General features: G+C 48.5%; 1 non-coding gene across 1 annotated transcript; it reads right to left on the reverse strand.

Moving 5' to 3' along the window:
• Positions 1 to 4,471: 4,471 nt before the first annotated feature.
• Positions 4,472 to 4,547, reverse strand: TRNAV-GAC (transfer RNA valine (anticodon GAC)). The gene has a single exon. It is a non-coding gene; the product is annotated as a tRNA-Val (tRNA).
• Between the last annotated feature and the right edge of the window lie 9,061 nt (positions 4,548 to 13,608).

Raw genomic sequence — 13,608 nt, forward strand, 5'->3', positions numbered from 1 at the left:
GAAGAAATCACGGCATGAGCAATCCCAGCTCTGCCCACGCTAAGGGAAGTCCACGCGAGCGGGCTCTCGGTCCCTGCGGTCCCTGAGGGGCAGGTGGGGCCGTGGAGCTGGAGACACCCAGGGGACCAGCCTGGCTTACAGCGGCGGGTGGGGACTTGCGGGCAGTGAACAGCAATGACAGGTGAAGGGAGCTGGGAAGAAAGACCAGAGCCCATTGGATGTGTTTGAGAGGACAGTCTGGGGGGTTTGAGAGAGAAGATAGAGAGGTCTTAGGGACACCTGCCGTACTTTGTGAAAAAATGAGAAATGGGGCAAGAAGATTGGAAGCGGGGTCTTTCTTACAAACCCATGCCTCTTTGATTTACACTGCTTCTGCTTCTCCTTTGACGTTGGCCTTTTGTCACTGCTGAGGTGACATGCTGTGTCCCACAGCACTCGGTAAACCACCGCGCTCGCTCCACGCCCATTCTCCCGGTCCCCTTTGGGAAGCCCGTGTGGCTGTGGTATTATTCTCTTTCAGAACCAAAGCACCTACCCACAAGGTTTTTGTAAAAATTAGATGAAATGACAGAAATGCGAAGTGATTTGCAGAGTCGCAATAAATGCTTCTTTCCTTCTTTTCTTTGTTTCCTCCATGTAAATCTTGGCTCGAGACAGCTCAAGAGGGCTGTGGAGAGCGGTCGGAACCCTCGAGCAGAGAACGGAGGGAAAGTCCGGCTGACGGAAAGGAGCGCGAGCTGTGGGGCCTGCACCCTACGTTTTGGTCTCATAGGACGAGTATACTTGGGCACAAAATATTATCATTAATTAAATCAGATACGGCGCTATGATATTTTGTAAGCCAAGTGAATATTTACTGGTATATTATACGGCTACCTAAATTAGAGTGTTATGATCTTTAATAGTATCATACAGCACTGTCAGATTACGCTCACAAGAGGTACTGGTTTGTCAGGAGTTTCTACTCTGATACACAGATGAGCAAACCAAGGCACCCTGTGAAGGGAGGCAGCCCCAGGGGATGCGGGAGGCACGAGTCTCTGGGTCCGAACCCCCCTACTGAGCCTTGAGCTACCAGCCACTGGCACCTTGCCCTCCATGCATCTCCTCTGTGGCACTTGCACGAACATGGGGACTTACTTGGTGAACACGCATTTCCCTGAGTGGATGAACTGAGACGGTCCCTCCTGCGCCCCAGCGAAGCTATCCCCAGAGCCTGCTCCTGGTGGGATCAGTAAGTGCTTGCGGAGCACATTGCTGGACTAACTAGAGTGTGCTGAACAAGTTTTTCTCTCTGGTCTCCCTGACTGCATCACCCGTCATTCCTGGTGCTCTGCATTCTGCAGGCCTTCACCCCTCCTCACTTCTTGCCAGTCTCCCACTGGGACCCCTGCTGCCAGCCTCGTCCTCCCGCCACACTGCAGTCGGAACTCACTCTACCGTGTTGACCTGACCACGTGACATCCCCGCTGAAACCATCCAACGCCGGCCTCTGCTGGCCAAGTGCCAGACTCCTGACCCCAGCAGGCAAGTTCCTTCAGGCTCTGGCCCCGTCCATCCCCAGAGTCCTGTCATTGGGTTACTCCCCTAACAGACCTCCCCATACCTCTAAGCCATCCTGAACCACTTACCGTTCCCCAAATGTCCCTGTTGACCTTTATTTTCTATAAAATAGGCATATTCACAGGGTTGCCATGAAAAGTCAATAAAATAAGATGTGAAAATCAATCAGTTCTAAACGACCAGTTTAGATACCTATTTATCTATTAACACGATGCATGTTAAGCCTGATGGAACCTGCTTGGGCTGCTATGACAAAAATGCCATAAACTGGGGGCTTAAACGACAGACACATATTCCTCAGTTTTGGAGGAAGGGAAGTCCAAGATCAAGAAGGGAGGTCGAAGAGCAAGGCGCTGGCCACTTGGGTTCCTGTGAGGGCTTCTTCCTAGCTTGCCGATGGCCACCTGCTTGCTGGGTTCTCACATGGCAGAGAGAGGCATGCAAAGCTCTCTGCTCTCTTCTTATAAGGATACTAATCCCATCACGAGGACTCTACCATCATGACCTCATCTAAATGGAACCACATCCCAAAATCTCCATCTCCAAAGACCGTCATCACGTTGGGGGGTAGAGTTTCAATATATGAATATTGGAGGACACAGTTCAATCCATAGCAATAAGCAAAGAGCAGAATGGTTTATAATGGCTGTTTGGCCATTTGTCCAGCATTCTGCTCCAGGACAGCACCTATGGTAGCAGGAATTTCACGTTCAAAACAAGGTATCTGGCACATCAAAAGCTATCTACATTTTGTTTGTGTGAAAATGAGGAAAATGGAAAGTTTGGGAGTGTTGAAAAATGAGCGGAGAGATAAAATTCATTCCATGGAGGGGTCCTATATCTACAAAGAAGTACAGCTTTTATCTTCTGAGTGACTAGGTTCATGAGCAAACAGATTCAATGAGACATTCATACGTGGTTGGCAGGCTGTTCGCTTTAAGAGCTATAACATTGCTCATCCTAATGATCCCACTTCGGGGAATTTACCCTAAGAAAATAATCCAAAAGATCAGGAGAGGTATTATGCACAGAGATATTTATTACATTATTTACAATAATGAAAACCGGGAGAAACCCACAGAGGAATACTTAAGTAGTTATCAAATAAATGTCTGTGGAATGAACCAACAAATGCTTACAGAATATCAAATGGCAATGAAAACAGTCCGGTCCAGGTTAACGGCATGAAAAAACCATGTGAAGGGAAGTAAAATAAACAAAATATAAAATTATAACTAGACAATACCACAGCCGTATAGACACAGTGACAGAAGATGGACACAACGGGAGGTAAATACAGACACAAATGACCACAGACCATTTGTTAGGTTGGTGCCATTACTGCCACCAACAGACGTTTACAGAAGACACTGCCGTTTTACAGCTGAAACACAACCAGTGCGGGAGAAGATAAGCCGGCCAGCCCGCCTGCAGGCAGCCGCACAGTGGCCTTGTTTGTGGTCAGCCCGAAGGAACACTGGCTTTCGGTCCACAGGCCAACTCGTGAAATATCTGAGGTCAATACAGCGGAAAGACGCCTGTGTTTTATAATGAAGCACAGGACAATGGTCGCTGAGGGGAGCAGGGGGCAGAGTTGTTAAATGAACTACACGCTCAGGCCTACGCACCCATTATCTCCCGTGTGCAGGACGAGAACGGGGCCCTCGTGTATAAACAAGCCCCAGGGAACCTACACAGTCTGATGGCAGCTGAGCAGAACGGCGCTCGCTCTCGCCAGACAGAAACACTGGAGAGAGAGAGACTTGGCAATATGTGTGACATTTCTGGCTTTTGCCATATGGATGGGTCATCTAGCGATGTCTACTTGAGGTAGAGCTGCAGGCTGTCGGAGCGAGATGAGGGACAACGGCTCAAAGGGACTAGGTAATTCGGCCAAGGTCACAGTTGGCATGATAGTATTAGAATAGGAACACCAGCTCAGTCACACAGTCCAAGTTTCAATCTCTAGAACTACTAGGTTCTAGCTTGGTCTCAACCATGCATTCCCTCAAACAACTACTAAGTGTGGCGTCCCTGGGCAGGTCCGTGTCGCCCAGTACCAGTCGTCTCACCTCTACGGTAGAGTGAAGGACAGGCCGCCTCTGCGGTGTCCCCTGTGGCTGCGCTGACTCTCATCCTGCTTCCACGGTTCATCGTGAGGACTGCTTACAAGATCGGTCCGGGTTCCAGGACAGACACCAAGCTGCTGCTGCAAACGCTCCCTGCACCGTAACGCAGTGCCCGCCACGTCGACTTCTCCCGCGGCGGTGCCCTTTGTGGTGGGGGGACAGACATGCAGCCCCTCGGGCCCTGCTGGTGGGAAGGCAAGCTGGAACGGCCGTTCTGGAGAACGTCCAGTGGGCCAGCAGCCGAGCAGAAAGGCTCGAGCAGCTGCCATGTTGGTCAACAGAAAGGGACCAGGAGCAAGGCCAGCGCAGCGTGGGCAGGGCGGGAGGTGGGGACAGAAAGCAGACCCGCAGACCCCACCAAGTCCCGGAACCCGGCTGCTCCCGGAGCCAGCCCATCCTTCAGCTTGCTGAGCCCACACATGCCCCTCGGTTGATGCCTGTGCTCGTTTGCTTAATCAAGCTGGTCTGAGGTTCTGTTTTTTTGTTTTGTGTTGTTTTGTTTTTGTATTTTTCTGAAGCTAGAAACGGGGAGGCAGTCAGACAGACTCCCGCATGCGCCCGACTGGGATCCACCCGGCACGCCCACCAGGGGGCGATGCTCTGCCCATCCGGGGCGTCAACCAGAGCCACTCTAGCGCCTGGGGCAGAGGCCAAGGAGCCATCCTCAGCGCCCGGGCCATCTTTTGCTCCATTGGAGCCTCGGCTGTGGGAGGGGAAGAGAGAGACAGAGAGGAAGGAGAGGGGGAGGGGTGGAGAAGCAGATGGGCGCTTCTCCTGTGTGCCCTGGCCGGGAATCGAACCCGGGACTTCCGCACGTCAGGCCGACGCTCTACCACTGAGCCAACCGGCCAGGGCCTGAGGTTCTGTTTTACTTGGGATAATTTGGCTTGGACTTACTTTCACTTGCAACCCAAAGTCTCCAAACAGAACACCTCTCTTACAGAGAAAGAACAGAGACGGTAGGCCAGGCACAGTCCCCGCCCCAGGCCCTGGTTTGACCAATGCTCCCTCTCTCTCTCCTCTTTCCCTCACTGGCACTCCGTCTCTGCTGTCTCCTCTCCCCTCTTCACCAGTGTCCTCCTCCCTCTGGGCCCTGTCCCTACCTCCGTGTCTGCTAGAGGCACAGAGATAAGCGCTCTTTCCCCTCCGGTAAAACTCAGCCACCTGGATATGGGGCTTCCACCCTAGCGCCCTCTGCCTGCGGTGCACATCTCTGAGGTCAGACCGTGCGCACAATAACCCTCCCACTCGTGCCGCGTTTCCAGGGGGCTCTCACGGCAAGGTTCCCGTCTGCATTAGCTGTGGGCAGCGGCTGGGCGCACAGCTGGGCCTCATCCAAGGAGTCACAAGTTCAGACAGGGAAGACCTTGCACACAGCTGCACGGCCAGAGCAGGGACCAAGCCCGCACGCAGATCCCCGAGCACACGCACAGCCCTTCCCACTCCCCAGCACGTGTGGTGCGAGCTCCTTCCTTCAGGATAAACCGTTCACGTGTATGGGTCCTGTGACGCCCTGCTCGGAGCCCCTCAGGGCCTACCCCCCTGTCCCTCCAGATGCAGGCTCACCGGCTGGGGGTTTGCACAGCCGTGTCCCTCGCTGGGAACTGCTATCAGCAGTGGGGGCTGCCACTCAGGGTTACAGTTGTTCCCAGGGGGACAGCCCATGGCCTACTGGCCTCCTTGCTTCCACGTGGAACAAGACAAAGGCCACCAGCTCCAGCGCCCCCTGTGGGGTCCTGAGAAGCTGCCAGGCTTGAGAGGACCAGGGTGAAATCTCTGCTCCAACCTTACTGGACCTCCCTAAAGAAAGTGCACCCTTCTCTTCTCCTTCACGCTCAATATCTTGACTCCGCTCACTGATGGGCTTATTGACATATTTACAGGGGCAGGCAAAAGTAGGGTAATAGTTGTGAGCATGCAAAACAGCTTATTCTTGTATTATTATTATTATTATTGTGTCATTTATCTGTATTACAACTGTAAACCTACCTTTGCCAAAGCCTGTATTTAGCTACTTGAATATGTCTACTAGAAGGTGGGCTCCCCAAGTGTAGGGATTATTAAATACTCATTGGTATATATCCCTGTGCCTACAACAGTACCTGGCATATAGAAGTTGCCAACACCTATTGATATTGGTTGAATAAATGAATGTGTGAATTAATGATCTTTGCGACAGCCATATAAGTGGCCTGAATCACCTGAGGCATTCTCCCAGTTTATTTTATTTTTTTAAAAGATTTTATTTATTCATTATAGAGAGGGGAGAGAGAGAGAGAGAAGGGGGGAGGAGCAGAAAGCATCAACTCCCATATGTGCCTTGACCAGGCAAGCCCAGGGTTTTGAACCAGCAACCTCAGCGTTTCCAGGTTGACACTTTATCCACTGCACCACCGCAGGTCAGGCCATTCTCCCAGTTTATGACGGAGGAAACAGTAGCCTGAGAAAGCCCAGAAGCTTGTCCGAGCTTTACAGCTATTGAAACCAAATGGCCCTGGAGATTTCTAGGGTTTCTCATCTCTTGGATTCTATTGAAGCACACCTGGCCTAAGAGTTAGAAAATCGGGCTTCCTGTCCTGGCTGGGTGGGGCATTTTCATGCGACCTTGGGCAAATCAGAAAACTTGAGTTCTCTAAGCCATGTTATTCTATTCATGTAAATAAAGGCAAGAGCTGTTCTAAAATCTGCAAGGGCCCCACCAGCTTTAAACTCACACTTGTAAATTAATCATTGTTAGAGTATTTGCTTCCTGCCATAGACCGAAAGGTGCAGGGGAGCGTAATCAGGGCGTAGGCGCGTAGCTCCGTGGTCTCACGCCCCACAGAGTCTGCGTGGACCTTCCCCTACCCTGGCAGAGTACCAGCAGCTCCTGCATCTGCCAGGCAGCTGCTGCCCTTGCCGTCGCTAATTCTTTCATCTGCGGCCAAATATGTGGCTTCTCTGAGCTTCAGATCTCTTTCGTGAAGATTAAGTGGGACAGTATGCTGAAGACAGAGCTCACTGCTGTTGCCCTGCAACGTTGTAGTGGACACTGCCAACACAGACAAACTGGCCGACACGGTGTGAGGACGAGGGTTAAGATGGGTACAGGTAGCGCCTATATTGAAAATATTGCTTTAATTATGGGGCTATAGTAAATGCAGGATCCATGCATTGTTTTCTACAAAATAAATATTGAAACAGGCAATCCTGCACAGATCATTAGAGGCAATAAGAATACGACTTTGAATGTGGCTCATAAAATCAGCAAGCTAAGTGCAAGTACCATGTTAGAAACTTACAGATACACCATCCTATTCGATGCTCAGTAAATGCTGCTGACATAGCAACCCCTGCCCTCCAAGGGCAGCCAAGCAAATATATCTGATGTGCACTTTCTTATTTTTGTTCTTGAAAAAGAAAGTCTATTGTTTTATATGCCTTTAAATGAATGTGCTGTGTTCTCTCACCCTGCTTCTACTTTCCATCGAAAGGGCGGTGCCCACAAGATCGGTCCTGGTTCCAGGACAGACGCCCAGCGGCTGCGTCCAGCACTCCCTGCGCAGCAATGCAGTGCCTACCGCGTCGACTTCTTCCGGGGCGATGCCCTTTGTGGTGGTGGTGGTGGTGGGGGGGGTATGCAGACCTCTGGGCCCTGCTGGCGAGAAGGCAAGCTGGAATGGCCGTTCTGGAGAACAGTCTGGCCGTACACTTGGTCACATTCCAGTCATACCTCTTACGATGGGGTATGTATCATGGAGAAATCTATGACAGTGTTGTTTACAGAATCCAAGAGCTGGGGACGGGCAGCTGTGTGCTGGAAACTGGTCTGTTCAGCTCACGAGGGACAACTGTTAAGAATTTCAGGAATCTGGTGACTCCTTTCTACATTCAGCCCTCACTATAAGTCAAATTCTATATGTTACTGTATCATATATATTCCACATAACTCTATACATTAAAGACAAAAGCAACACATACTTCAAACTCACCACTTCCTACTTACTTCTCTACGCTTTACTATTATCTAAAGTTTAGATTCTAAACCCTGGAGGTCCCCGCATTCTACTATACGGAGAAATACTATATAACGGCACCCCACCTCTACCCATCTCGCCCCCACTCCATGTTCCGGGACATCATGTTGGCAGCTGAAAATAGGCCAAGGTGGGAATAATTACACCACATGGAATCAACAAATACTACAAAACCAGGGTTTTTTTGCTTGTCTTTTTATTTATTTATTTTTTTGCCCCAAGAGTTAACTGTGAAACATTCACCAGTTCGCTGGAGAATTATATTAATTCTCCTTTATAAATGAGGAAAATGACGCTTAGACACAATATGAAACTTGCCCTAAGTAATACACCTTCAAGGGGAAACAATTGGATTCAGACAGGCCTGTCTCAGACCTGTGCTTCGATGAAGATTAGAAGTGAGGTATGCCACTTTGGACTGTAAAATCCTCCTAAGCATACTGTCACCAGTACCCTGATGGTTTTTGTTTTTGAAAAAAATTCCATCGGCTCCCAGCACCTGGGTACAGCTGGGTGCAGTGTGGAACCAAGAAAAGCATTTTTAGAAATATCCACGAACCGGTCGAGCTTCACTAAGCCTCATGTGCGAGCTCTGGTCCTGAAACGCAGGTGCTGCTGCTTACAGCCCGTATGAAAAATACATGAGCTCCCCTCTCAGGTGAGTGCCGGGAGGCGACGTTAAGTAATCATTAACACGAGGCGCAGGTATTTAGCTGCTGCTTAATCTGACGGCATTTGTCAATAAATCATGCGGCCTGGAGGTCTTGATCCTGCCTCCGCCTGCGTCACTGACCTTGGTGTTTGTTACATAGAAGGACTTCCTAAATACTCCTTGGAGAGGGACTGAAAATTTAGCCACATTTTCTTCTTTTCTAATATCTGTCTTCCCACTCATTCAGTCATTCACTTAGACATCAAAGAACACTGACAAAGCCCCTGTGATGTACAAGACACAGAGGACACGAGAATGAATACAATACGTCCCTGAGCTTCAGAAGCTAACGGTCCGGCGTGAGAAACATACATTTTAAACGTGTAACTTTGAACGAGGCCCACAATACAGGCATGTGCACAGGCGAGGGCATGTCTTCATCCATTCCGGCTGCTCTAACAGAACCTCGCAGGACTGCTCAACGACTGAAACACAATCCTCAGAGTTCTGGAGGCGGCAGTCCAAGATCAAGGTGCCGGTATGGTTGGTTGGGGTCTGGTGGAGGTTCTCCTCGGGGCTGCCGACTGGACTTCTCGTTGTGCCCTCTCATAGTAGAAGGGGCAAGCGAGCTCTCTGGGCCCCTTGTATTCGGACATTAATCCCATTCATGAGGGCCCCTGCCCACATGACCTCATCATCTCACGAAGGCCCTACCACCAAATACTACCACACTGGGGGTGGGGAGGAGTTGGATTTCAACATATCAATTTCAGGGGGAAGGACACCAACATTAAGACCAGAGAAGGAGATACGTAAGTTTCATAGTTTAAACTGAACTTCAGGATAGTGCTAAGTCTCTTTGGCCAAAGAAATGGTAACTTGGGCCCTCTAACAAACAAGTATAGAAAGACCTAGCTTGAATGAGATTACTGTGGCAGAGGCTTACACCACTTATCAATCAGGCAAGGGAAGAAATACGACGTACGAGGTATCAGAAGATACGGGCTCATAACCATTCTGCGTTGTTTCCTTTAGCGAGAATTCTCCTCCCTGGGACTCAAGCACTTCATCCTGTGTGCTGGTTAGAGTAAGGGCTAGGCCCGTGGTCGGCAAACTCATTAGTCAACAGAGCCAAATATCAACAGTACGATTGAAATTTCTTTTGAGAGCCAATTTTTTAAAACTTAAACTATATAGGTAGGTACATTCCTTATCCAGGTAGCGCCCGCACATGGTATTTTGTGGAAGAGCCACACTCAAGGGGCCAAAGAGCCGCATGTGGCTGGCTCGCAAGCTGCAGTTTGCCAACCAGGGTGCTAGGCTGCTGTGACCAAGAACATGAAAAGGTTTTCTACCAAGAGGTAGGTTCATGAAAATGGACGTTTCTTTCTGTCTCATAATAGTCTAACTAATCTAGTTGGTAGAGTAATTCTGCTCCATTCAGGAACACAGTCCCTTCCGGCTTGCTGCTCTGACATCCCCTCAGGGTGTTGCCTTATTTGCATGTTGGCCAGCGGAACAACCAGGATCAGACCACAAGAACATGGCACACGTCCTTTCTGCTTACATTTGTTTATCTGACCATACTGGCTGCAAGGGAGGCTGGGCAATACAGTCTTCGAGGCCTAAGAAAAAAGGAAGGACTTTGAGAAGAGAACCGACAGGCAGCCATAGCTTGAGACCCAAGAGTTGGGCAAAATTACTTCTACTATGACTTGGTTCAAATATTTAATGAATCAAATGCTCAGAACGTGAATAGGAGGTGAATACTACTTCATATCACTCCATCAGTCCTCGGCCTCCCAGACCATAAATGTGAACTGAAGCGAGGGCGTAGAGATATGGAACTAATGGTTTTCCCTCGGCCAACATTTTTTTTTTTTTAAAAAGCTTTTTCATTAGAAAAATTTCAAATGTACACAGAAGTAGGGGAAAGAGTATAACAAATCTCCATGTATCTACAAAGCTTCACTGTACCTACGGCTAAGCTTCGCCACGTCCGACTCACGGCCGGTCGTGTTTCATGCTCCCCCCAGATATCAGGGCCTTTCATGTACGCAGCTTACACCTAGATACTACGTCCTCACACGCGGTGCCACAGAGCAAGCGGGCATTTCAGTGCTGGGTAAACACTTTGTACTACAGTGGGACCTTGGGATACGAACAGACCAACATACAATTTTTTTTTTAAGATATGAGCTGTGACTTGGTCCATATTTTTGTTCGAGATCCGAGCGAAATTCCGAGATATGAGTCGTGATTCGGGAAGCTGCCGCTAGTTGGCGCACGGGTCCAGTATCGGCAGTTTGATATACGTACGAGTTGACTGACTTATGAGCTCGGTGACAGAACCAGTTAAATTCGTATCTCAAGGTACCACTGTACTTGCCACCACACATCCTGCCTTGTATGTTAAACCAGCTAACCTCCCAACAGTCCTGTGAGGTAGATTCTCCCCTATTTTGCAGAGGAAGGAACCTGAAGCACAGAGATTAAGTAACTTGTCTAACATCACCCAGAAAACTAAACACCAGAACTGGGATTCAAACCCAGGCACTCCGGGTGCAGAGGCTGTGCCTTGAGCCACCACACCACAGTGCATTTACCTGGGAAGCCACATTGCTCTAGAGCAGTGGTAGTCAACCTGGTCCCTATTGCCCACTAGTGGGCATTCCAGCTTTCATGGTGTGCAATAGCGGAGCAACCAAAGTATAAATAAAAAGATAGATTTAACTGTAGTAAGTTGTTTTATAAAGATTTATTCTGCCAAACTTAGCAAAAATCTGACATAAAATACTTGGTAATTATTATTATATGCTTTAACTTGCTGTAACTCTGCTTTATAAATTTTTTAAAGTTAAGTTACTTCCCTACTTTATAAATCACCATTACTGTGGAACCGGTGGGCGGTTAGGGAATTTTACTACTAACAGAGATACAGAAGTGGGTGGTAGGTATGAAAAGGTTGACTACCCCTGCTCTAGAGGACCCTGAACTGCTTAGCCAGAGCCTCCACACAGGAATCGTTGATGTTCTTCCCAAAATCAGTGTACAGATATGTTCCTTAAAAGATGACTCAGGTGGTCCGCCCTCCCCCACACAAAAATAATAAGGTACTTAAAGCCTATTCTAACATGTTTGTAGTTTTCTGAAATGTCAGGTCCCTTTCTTTCTTCCCCCCTTTTAACTACAGTGTGTCCGTAAAGTCATGGTGCACTTTTGACCAGTCACAGGAAAGCAACAAAAGATGATAGAAATGTGAAATCTGCACCAAATAAAAGGAAAACGCTCCCAGTTTCATACCTATTCAGTACAGTTCGATGTGGGCTCACGCACAGATTTTTAGGGCTCCTTAAGTAGCTATCCCGTATAGCCTCTACAGCAGGGGTCCCCAAACTTTTTACACAGGGGGCCAGTTCACTGTCCCTCAGACCGTTGGGGGGCCAAACTATAAAAAAAACTATGAACAAATCCCTATGCACACTGCACATATCTTATTTTAAAGTAAAAAACAAAACGGGAACAAATACAATATTTAAAATAAAAAACAAGTAAATTTAAATCAACAAACTGACCAGTATTTCAATGGGAACTATGGGCCTGCTTTTGGCTAATGAGATGGTCAAAGTGCTCCTTTCATTGACCACCAATGAAAGAGGTGCCCCTTCCGGAAGTGCAGCGGGGGCTGGATAAATGGCCTCAGGGGGCCGCATGTGGCCCACAGGCCGTAGTTTGGGGACCCCTGCTCTACAGACTCCTCACTGACTGATGGCCTACCAGAACGGGGTTTCTCCACCAAACTGCCAGTTTCCTTCAACTGCTTATCCCACCAAGTAATGTTATTCCTATGTGGTGGTGCTTCGTTATAAACGCGCTGATATTTACGTTGCACTTTGGTCATGGATTCGAATTCAGCGAGCCACAGCACACCCTGTACTGTCCACATCTTGACTGGCATGGCTGTGGGCTGCTCCGCTGTATTCATGGTGTTACGTCATCATCTGCACATGCGCACATGCTGCCATATCATCCTACAGAAACTGGGAGGGTTTCCTTTTATTTGGTGCAGGTTTCACATTTCTATCGTCTTTTGTTGCTTTCCTGTGACCGGTCAAAAGTGCACCATGATTTTACAGACACACTGTATTACTCGTCATTTTTTCACCAATCTTAGAACCATGTTTTCCTAGGGCACACTACTGAAATGACTTAGAAGTGTTCTATACAAAACTGTAACTTTTAAAACACTGTTTCCACTTATCCAATTTTATCCTAATTAACTCATGTAGAGTCTAATACAGTGCCTTGCAGTGAGTTCGCTATAAATATTAATTTCATTTACTCTAATAACCACATCAAGTTGGTTGGACAGGCACTATTAACCAGATTGACAGATGAACAAACAAGCTGAAACACAGAACTATTTCCTCAGCTGTTTCTGAAGACCCACTCCAACAAGAGTCCCTTGGCTCATGTTAGTGCATATTGGCCAAATCTTGCAATTCTTTGGATGTTCACAGTATTTCTTCCTGAAAGAGGACTTCGACTGGCCAGCCTGGGCTGTGCTTGACCTGTTGGTCCAGAGGACATTAAGGGAGGTAGAGGCAGTTGTCAGGACAACCATCACCTGGTAGGACTTCTGCCACGGGTGGCGTCTTTGCAGTCCCTCTGGGGAGGGGGAAGGGCACTGCTTCTCCTGGTGTTCCAGGTTAGGTTTGTCCACTCGTCTATCCCCATGCCAGGTCTCAAGGACATTTCTTTACTTGAGCCCTGACACCAGTATCAGAGGCTGTTAAGACTGCATTTGCTCTCCATGGTGACTGTGCCACACTCCACCCTGGGACTGAATTTTCAGTCTTCTATGACGATGGCAGCATGGACTCTCCCAGCATCCCTGAGGTTACCTTGACAGCTGGCTAATTGAGCCTACTATCTTCTTTTCCTTTTACAAGACTTCAAAAGACTGGTCAGCTAGTCCTACATTCCTTATAATTAGCACTGACCACATGCTTTTTGTTACCACTAGCACACAGGCCAATGTGTCCCCTGCCACCTTCATTACTTCTATTCACCACGGGTGGAAATCTCAGCAATTGTGATGATGCTGCATGCAGGGGTTCACATCGCCCCTTACCAACATTAATGGGAGCCCCATCACTCTCTGGTCCAATACCAGAACCCCTTTGGAAAGGGCTAGTTGAGATACCATGTGTCTCAGCCTAGGTTTTCAAAGTAGCAGGGTTGATAT

Source organism: Saccopteryx leptura, chromosome 3, assembly GCF_036850995.1.
Source record: "Saccopteryx leptura isolate mSacLep1 chromosome 3, mSacLep1_pri_phased_curated, whole genome shotgun sequence".
NCBI lineage: Eukaryota > Metazoa > Chordata > Mammalia > Chiroptera > Emballonuridae > Saccopteryx > Saccopteryx leptura.